This window comes from Pinus tabuliformis, chromosome Q, assembly GCF_031772625.1.
Source record: "Pinus tabuliformis cultivar Carrire ecotype Pingquan chromosome Q, CPIR1, whole genome shotgun sequence".
Classification (NCBI taxonomy): domain Eukaryota; kingdom Viridiplantae; phylum Streptophyta; class Pinopsida; order Pinales; family Pinaceae; genus Pinus; species Pinus tabuliformis.
The window spans coordinates 1249046338-1249056673 of NC_142296.1; positions in this window are offsets into that span (position 1 = coordinate 1249046338).

Here is a 10336-nt window from a genome sequence, read left to right on the forward strand (position 1 = left end):
TTAAATTTAAAAAACAGAAAAGTAAATTTTTTATTTCTAGTTATTTATATAAAAGTAATTTAATTTTTAATTTTTAGTTATTTATAAAAAAATAATTTTATTTATTTATTATTATTTTTTTAATTATAATTTAATATTAGGTGAATTTTAAATAAATGAAAATAACAAAATTATTAAATTTTGTGAGCAAAATGATATTGTTTTTCTAAATAAATTAAGATATCCAATTTTGTTAACTTTGTTTGATCTTCTATTGTTGATGTTTGAGAGTTTGTATTCGACAAATTATATGAAAGATAAATATTACCTGACCTTTATATGACTCACTAACTTTTTAGCTAACCTTTTTTTTAACATCAATATTTCACAATTATTGTCAACAAGATATCATCACACATCAGTCAAAACTGGCCAGCTTCATTACATTAAACAAATCCTGACTTAGCTTTATCCTTGATCCTAATCCTTTCATATTTATTTTATAAAAATTCATTTACAATTTATAAGTTTTGATATATATATCACAATGCTCAACACATTTCGGTCAATGCCCAATGTCACTTGTCTCAAAATTTTCAAAATTTCTAGTCTCTAACTGCATACTTACTCTTATTTTGATGGCTTGATTTGGCTCTACGACAACTTAATTTCTCGACGTAGTTCCAAAGCAGTAACATTTATTCCTTCGGAAGTCCGCCGGGGTATGCGACTATGGCTCCAACAAATCGACTATTGCTCAAACAAAATTAGACTTTGTCAGATAGTTGAATAAGTTGACGAAATTAGCCTAGTTGACTACTCTAGTATGCTTCATAATCAAGTTGGATTAGGTTTCCAAATTTGCATTGAGTGGTCGACCAAGTTGAATGGTGGAGCAAGTCGATTCTTTCAACCATCATCGTTACCAGACTTTCTATATTTGTGTCTACCCAATTTCTATATTTGTGTCTACACATGAAAACAATTACTAAATATATCATGATCAAGGATTTGTACCTTAGTAATACGTCATTCAACCAGCAGTCTTCTAAAGAATTCTGTTTTGGCTCATGATCTTTGCTCAATCAATATCTTTATATAGTTGTTTGTCTTTTCTTTTTTAAGGCCAATATGATCGATCTTTATGTTCGTCCAGTATTTTAACAATCTTTCCATTAACATCTTCACAAAAATCTTTTCTATCCACAAGCGGTTTCGAAAATACATTTTTCTTGTAATTCGCAAGTCTCATATTTTCCCTTTTATGATTTTTAGCATTGACGAACAATTTTCTGGGCAACAAACCTTTCTTGGGCAGAAACTTGTAGAACAACGCCATTTGCAGTTTAATCCTTTTTGTTTTCGTTGTGCAGGTTCATTCCACTATTTCATTCGATGTTGTCACCTAGGTGGAAAGGGTGGAAACGATGCTAGATGTTGTAAGCCTAAATCACAACATACAAGCACATGTTACAACAGGGAAACAACACGAACACACATACACAAAGAATAATAAAAATTTGGGAAGGAATTCCAACTCTATTTCTATTAGCCCTAATATGTATTTATTATGCATTAGAGAAACAACACGAACACACATACACAAAGAATCATAAAAATTTGGGAAGGGATTCCAACTCTATTTCTATTAGTCTTAATATGTATTTATTATGCATTAGAGAAAATTTGGGAAGGAATTCCAACTCTATTTCTATTAGTCTTAATATGTATTTATTATGCATTAGAGATGTGGTTGGAGCATGTGTACCCACTTTCAACCACTCAGTCACTTTACCTCACAAATTTACCAAGTATTACTTACATTTACATAGTGTTTTTCAACCACTTAATCATTTTACCTCGTAAATTAACCCAGTATTACTCACATTTACATAGTGTTTTATATATGATAACAAGCAAAAAGGCCATACAACAATAAGAGAGTATCGTTTAATAAAATTAAATATTTAACATATGCCTTTGTAATGAAGGGTTTCTAGATGATTTGAAATGACACTATCAACACTTTTTATCCATGTTTAAAATAATATATATATATATATATATATATATAAAGCAAGCTATTTAAAGAATTTTTATTTGGTAATTTTTAAAATAGAAACTTGTATAACTATGTGTTTATTACTTCATACATAGTATTATTATGTTTAGATTCAAGTGGCATGAGAATAATAAATATTTGTTGATTGTGTGAATTTGACTGTATTATTCTTCTATCAAGTTACAATCCATGTGTTTATATTTAATCAAATAAAGTGATCTATTATTTATCATGAGAACCACTACATTACGAGATATGTTTCTAATGATAATTTTTAAATTTATCTTCAATATTGTAGAATTTATGTTTTGATTCCTTCAAATTATTATCAATGTTGACAAGTCAACATAGACTCCATCTCTTGTTATGGCCTTCCACCAAAAATCTGATGTGATTCCTCACTTACATAATGTGTCTACTACTAATATAGGAATATTTTGGGATAAAAATAGGTATGCTAAGGAACATAATAAAATTATATTAAAAATAATAAATAATAAATTATATTTTTTTAAAGGAAAATAAATAAAACTACATTTTTTTGTGGTATTTTAACTTATCTCTTTATAGATTTACTTAAATTTCAAGTGTAAAAAAATATGTCTCTTGAAATAAACATGTTTTTTTCCATTTAGTTTCAATTATTTAAGTATGTGTCTATGCAAAATTTTGGGTAGGCATTGGTCGACTAATCTAATTTTACATCCAATCAGTGCCCATACCTAAACTTTCAGTAAACCTATGAGGTGATAACTCGAAAATATGCTTAACGAGTAGTTTTCTTCTTTTACTTTAAAAATATGTACCAATGAGTATGAGATTTTAATCTTGAATCCTATTAGTTCTTTTAAAATTTATTTTGTTAGTACATTTTTCATTTTCAAACCCAATTTTTACTTCAAAATTCCCTTAATGAGTTGTCCTCTAGTTACTTATGTAGGGAATTGAAATAGAATAGAAATTCATAGGCACGTAGGAATTTGTAGTGCCAAAATTAGAATTTAAATCATTATAAAAGATAACAAAAATAACCCAGAGGTATACATAAGAAAATGAAGCAAAGCACACACCCCATTTTAAGAGGAATTGTAGTATTTAAGTAGATCGAAACATTGGCATGACAAAAAAATTACATCGATAACACGATAGCTCAATTGTTATTGAATCCATTAGTTCCTTGTTTTGCATGCTTTAGTAATAGAGTCCTAGTGTCCCACCACCCCATGTTATAATCTTTAAATAAAAAATATGCACCTTGTAATAGAGTGATTATTGTTGTTGTAAGTTTCAAGAATATGAAACCATCCTAATTTGAATTGAATAATCCATCTCTTCATTTCTATGGGCATAATTCTCCCACACTCATCTATTATCTAGAATTAAGGAAATAATGTTGAGCATAGATTAGGATATATAGGTGACATTGTGTAAAAACCCTGACCTAAGTCAATTTCTATGAGATAAAGATGTATGAAATGATTTAATTATATTAAAAATGATATAAAGTAAATGAATTGAATCCAATTTCAGAGAGAAACCTCCTTTTACAATTCACCTGATACCAAGGAAACGATGCCATGATCTTAAGACTACGTCACTTTATTGTATGTGGGGATATTATATATATATATATATATATATATATATATATATGAGAGAGAGAGAGAGAAATGGTACAATTATAATGAAATGGTACAATGAAAAGTTTTTTCTCAGCTAATGATATAGCACTAGATATATAATCACTCAATACCTAGTGCTTTATAAGGTGTTTCATGGTTAACACTCCCCCATTCAAAACAATGATATGGTCAACTATTCACTAATTGCAGGTGTTTCTACAAGAATAATTCATCTTCTAATGTCACTTCTTCCACTGTTACACTATTCAACTTGATCGGCCACTTAATAATTGTTTAATTCCACAGTGATTTACTCCTTGTTTCAATATTTTATTTTATTTTAGTATGATTTTCCATTCTTCTTCTTCTTTTTTCTGCTGAGCAAGAGTAGGACCTTCGTTACCATTAATAATATACTAAATTTACAAAAAGCCACTCAGAAGAGTGGCGAAGGAGAACTGCCCCCCAAGGAACCGAGAACAGGCCAAGGCAAAAGACTCGACACCAAAAACCAACCTTACAACATAACAAAGCTCAACAGGAAAAAGCCAAAAAAGAACCAAAGTTATGGACGGACCAGAGCCAAAGATAAAGGGGCCCCACCGGTCCTCCAAGACCTGGAGAGAACCGTTCCCGAAAGAAACAAAACAGCAAAGAGGGGCCCACGCAAGACCTGCTAAAAAACAAATCTAGCACCAGAATCTGCAAAGAAGAACCGTCAGGCCCTAACCAACGGCTCAACCAACCTGCTCGACATATTGCACCCACCAAGAAAGTGAAGGGGCCCCACCAAACTGCTCTAATGATCCCGAGCGTTGAATAACATCGCCCCATCGGACAGCAGAGCTGAAAATCGCGCGCCCAAAGTCAATGACCTTTAGGCAGCGGGGAGAGTGGTTTTTGGAACAGGCCCAGCACCACGTGTCAAGCACTCTATGGCATCGCTGCCAAAAAATTAAAACTGCTTTTGACATAAAAGCGGTGCGATCGCTGCGAATCCGCTCCAAACTCCTCAAAAACCCCACCAAAGGGTTTGTCCGATCGCCTGACCCCACCAACCTGCCTACTCTTTGTCCGCCGTTGATACGGGCTCCTAGATCCAACGGCCAGGAGTTATATCACTCCCCCCCACTCCACCGAACTTTAAGCCATGATGAAGGGTGGTAAGCAAAACCATCCCACGCCACGTGTTGAATGTTCAATGGAATCGCAGCCATAAAAATAAAACCGCTTACCAAGAAAGCAACGCGCGATCAACTGAAAAGCGCCGAGGCGCGGCCCTCCACTTGAATCCGGCAAGGAAAACTGAACCGGTAACTGAAGGAACAAATCTCCCGCCACTTCCACTCTAACGAAGGACCCATAACCTGAGAATGATTTGTAGAGGTGAAAAGCATCGTCTCAAATCCATCCACAAGCCAATGGCACCCAAAGGGAAAATCAAGAGGCCAAGGAATCATTGGCTGGGGAGACTTCACTTCTGTAAGAAACCCTTCCCCTACGGTGGGCCACCTCTATGTCCTTTGTTGCTTGGTTATAGCAAAACACCTTTAAATGATTCTAGGGAAAATCCTGCCACTTCTTCACCATCCTGTAATCTTCATTGTTTACCCCTTGGTTGGCTAGAATGTCCGCAAGCTTGTTAGCATTTCTGCACACATGATTGAAACTAACAGAACCCAAATGTTGAAGGTGAGCTTGAATCCTTTGATAAACTTGGATTAGTCTCCAATGATTTAAGACTTTCTCCGGTTTGGATCCATAGCTAATTTTTTTTACAGAGTTGATGGTGATTTCAGAGTCCGCCTCTATAATGACATTAGAGCTACTAATTTGAATCAGAATCTCTAGGCACTGCTCCAGTGCCATTAATTCCGCCATGTTATTGGTTGCTTTACCTAAATGGCTGTGGAAGATTAATATGATTCTTCCCTCTTCATTCCTTAAAACTCCTCCAAACCCAACTATTCCGGGATTACCTTTGGAGGCTCCATCAATATTGAATTTCAGGTAGTTTTTCGAAGGAGCCTGCCAACAATCTTTCTCTATATTCTTTTTCATTTTCTTTTTTCCAAGCCCTTGCAAAATGATCTTTTGCAATCCCAGCAGTTTGAGTGTTCTCAGCTCCATTTTTTAGGAATGATTCTCTGGGATATTGTGCATTGTGGTGCTGACTGTTTCCCTTATCTGCTTCAGAATCAAATCATATAGCTTCTGAGGGTTGGATTTTTCTTCCTTAAAGATTCTCTTATTTCTTTCCTTCCAAACATTCCAGATAATGAATCCTGGTGTGAAAGCCTAGGACCAATTAAGCGCTTCATTCTCTGAAAATATCCTCCTCCAATTATTAAGGATATTTGTGATGCTCCCTATGTCCCTGTCTGATTGTTGGAAAATGTTGGAAAAGGAATTCCACAACCAGGCGATGTAAGAGCAGCAGTTGAGGATGTGCTCCATAGTCTCCTCTTGCTCTTCACAAAGCTCACATTTAGAAGGCCCCAAGACACACCTTTTTCTAATATTGTCCCAAGTCAAAATTTTCGTACGGTGCACTAGCCACATAAAGAGCTTGATCTTCATCCATCCTTGGTGAGACCAGAGTTGCCTCGAAGATTTTTCTGGAACACAGGACTCCAGCCCCAGGAGAATATACTTTGCCTCTTTGAGATTAAAGGTACCTTTGTTGTTATTACCCCATCTCAATTGATCCTGCCCCTTTGTGACCATGATCATCCTCTGTTTTAATATGCTTCTCAGTGCCTCTGCTTTTGTTGTTATGAGGCTATTATTTCTACAATCAATGTTACTCCAGTTTCTCCACTTGTCCTAACTCTGAGGGATGTTCCAGAAATCTTTAACTTTGTTTAATCCTTGGGAATTTGTTTCTTGTTTGAGACTTATGAAGTCCTCCTTTAACAACACCGATTCTTGTTGCCATTTTTCCTCCCAAAAGAGTGCTTTCTCACCATCTTTGATTTCCCAGAAACTGTGTTGTTGCACTATGTTTCTATTCTCCCAGGCCCTGTTCCAGATGGGAGAGTCCCTTATATCTCCCGACATTCTGATGAGATCATTAGTGTGCCAAGAGCTGGCATATTTTTCTTTCCAGACCCTTTCCCAAAGGGCTCTTGGCTCTTGCACCCATCGCCACCAAAGCTTGGCTCCTAACACTTTACTAAGAATCACCTGATCATCTAAGCCTAGACCCCCATGGCTTTTGGGTTTGCAGATTTTTTCCCAGGAAACCAAGGCCCATTTCTTCCTGGTTTCCTCCTTACCCCATAGAAAATCTCTTTGAATATTTCTGATTTGTTCTAAGACTCCTTTGGGAGCTGGAAGGGCTGATAACATGAAAACTGAGATGGATTGAAGAACTGCCTTTGTCAGAACCAATCTGCCAGCTAAGTTTAGGGCTCTGAAGGTCCATTTTTTAACTTTATCCTGCAACTTATTTAGCATAGGTTCCCAGATATTTTTAAGCATTGGTCTATTTGTGAGAGGTACTCCCAAATATTTTGAGGGGAGGGAGTCCCTTTCGAAGCCGAGGATTCTTGAGATATTCCTTTGAATAGCGATGTTAGTATTGAAGAAGAAAAATTTTGATTTTGTGAGATTAACTTCCATACCTGTAGCCTTTGCAAAAGCATTGAGGATTTGCTTATAGGCAGCTACTTCTTTGACTGTGGGAATACCTTGCAACATTGTATCGTCTACAAATTGTTGGTGAGTAAGTGTCTGTCCATTCTATGTTACTTGAAGACCCTTAATTTTTCCCATGTTTTTAGCCTGCTTGATAGCCCTACCAAGTCCTTCCATCATGAGGATGAAGAGAAAGGGAGAGAGTGGATCTCCTTGTCTAAGGCCTCTAGAAGGAAAGAAGATAACTGAGGGAGAGCCGTTAACCAAGATAGAAAAGCTGGAAGTAGTTACCAGAGCCATTACCCATCTTACCCAGTTGTGATCAAACCCAAAGGCTGTGAGTATCTTTTTGATATACCCCCAATTGACCTTATCAAATGCTTTAGCAATATCCAGTTGCATGATCATCCCAGCCTGCTTTTTTCTTTTGAGAGAGTGAACCACCTCATAAGCTTGAATAATGTTATCCAAAATTTGTCGTCCCTCCACATAACCAGATTGCTCCTCATACACTAGTTTAGGGAGGAGCGGTTTGAGTCTGTTAGCCACTACTTTGGATATTATCTTGTAAACTACATTGCATAAAGCTATGGGTCTAAACTTATCTGCTGTTTGAGCTGAGTCCTGTTTGGGAATTATGGAGATGAAGGAGGTATTTAGGGCTTTCAGGATAGTTTTATTAACCTTAAAATCCTCCACAACATTTAAAATATCCAGTTTTACTATATCCCAACAAGCTTTGAAGAAATCCACATTAAAACCATCGAGGCCTGGTGCTTTGCCATTCTGCATATATTTGAGTACTTCTCTAACCTCCTCTTCAGTAACTGGTCTATTTAGGTTGATATTGTCCCCTCTAGTCACTAGCTTAGGGATACATCTTGTAATTTCCTTTATTGAATTCTCCCTGTCTGGATTTTTCTCTCCTGAAATGTCTTGAAAATGCTAAACAAGCACCTTTTCAATTTCCTTGTGAGTGTTCTGAGTCTCTCCCTTTTTATCCTTTATTGCTGAGATTCTGTTGAATGCCCTATTGGCCATGGTGGATCTATGAAAAACGCTCGTATTGCACTCTCCTTCTTCAAGCCATTGCACTCTGGATTTTTGTCTCAAAAATATTTCCTCTTGTTTACATAGGTTTTCCCATTCATGGTGCAGTTTTTCAGACTATTCATTTATGTCAGAGTTAAAGCCTTCTTGGATCAGCTCCTGGTTGAGTTCCTAAATTTTACTTTCCACAGATTTCTTATTCACAAAAATGTTTCTGAAATCCTTCTTATTCCAGTCTTTGAGTTTACTCTTAATATGCTTTAGTATTTTATGAAGGAGAAACATTTTTTATCCCTGGATCTGTAAGTCCTCAATCCACCATTCTTTGATGTTACTCAAGAAGTCCAGGTGGGCGAGCCAAATGTTTTCGAATCTGAATGGTATGTTCCTTGGAGAATCCAAACCCTTAATTTCCAATTGTATTGGCTAGTGATCCGAGCCACCAAAGGGAAAAATTCTTGTTGTAATTTCACTATTTATAAGCATAAGCTCTTCTGATACAAATAACCTATCTAACTTGGAGGCCACCTGGGCTTCCCCTCCTCACTTGTTGTTCCAAGTAAAATGGCCATTCTCTGAGTCTAGGTCAACCAATTTCAAGTTCTCTGTGAGTGCTTGAAATGCTAATGAGTCTTTGTTTAGCACTCTAGTTCCTCCTTTCTTTTCCGAAAGAGATTTTATCATATTAAAATCCCCTCCCAAGATCCAGGGGATGCCATTTTGTCTGTTCCTGAGATCATTGAGGGATTCTAGAAATCTGAGTTTATCCTCTAATCTTTGAGGACCATAAAAATTAGTGACTAGGAAGGTTTTAGAAACCCCTACTGGTTGAATGACTATTGACAAGTAATTTTTGGATGCCTCTGCATCTAAAACTCTAACTTTTTTAGGGTTCCATAGAGTGAGAATGCCCCCCACTGTGTTATCTGCTTTAACTTCTAAAAACTCAAATTTGTGAAGCCATTTGCTATGGATTTCTTTTATTTTCAGAATGGAGCTCTTCGTTTCCTGAATGAATATCATATCCGGCGTATCTTGTTTCATTCTAAAACTAAGAATTCTTTGCTTTATTTTAATACCCAGACCTCTTATATTCCAAGATGTAAACTTCATAATTAAATATTTGTGAAGGAGTAACTAGTCAGGTCTTTCATCTTACCTGAATCTATCATCAGCTTCCCACACTCCATTAAAAGCTCCTTCTTCTTTTTTCTTCCTCGTTTCTTGCCTGCATTTATGGTTGCTAAACCTAGATTAGCTTTCATTGTTTTCACACCTCTGTGTTCCTGCTCGTCGTTGTTTCTTCCTTTAACTGCCCCCTTTTCCTGGGTTTTCCATAGAAACAACTGTTGTATTCTATTGCATTCATCTTGAGGTAATGAATCTATCCCCGCCCTGGTTCCCTGTTACAGAAATACTTCCAGATCTAGGTTTTCCTTATCTAGTATTTCCTGTAGTTCATGATCCTCCAGATCTGTTTCACTCTAGGCCATTTCCTGGTCCATTTCTGCCTCTGCTTCATTCATCATCATTTCTTACTCATCATTAATATTTAGGACTGGAATGTACTTTTCCCCCTTCTCCTTCTCCTTAGGGTCTTTCTACACAGACTGGTTTTCGTTTAACATGTCTTCAATCTCAACCAGAGCTTGGAATTTATTTTGACTGGCCTTTTGTCCTTCTTTATGTTGTTGCTTTGGTTCTTTTTTACTTCCTTTTCCTCTGCTTGAAACTTTATGAAAGTTTTCAGTGTCCTTTTTTTCTTTTAGTCTACATTTGTCTTCCTCTTTACTGAGAGGGTAGTCTCTGATCAAGTGTCCATATTCGTGGCATTTACAGAATCTGAACGGAATATGCTCATAGTCCACCGTTTGCACCCATTCCTCATCAAAGACTTCCAAGATAACTTCGTCCAAAAGAGCTCCTGAAAGGCCCATCTCCACACAAATCCTTGCATAGGAAGTATATTTACCCCTTCTGGTGG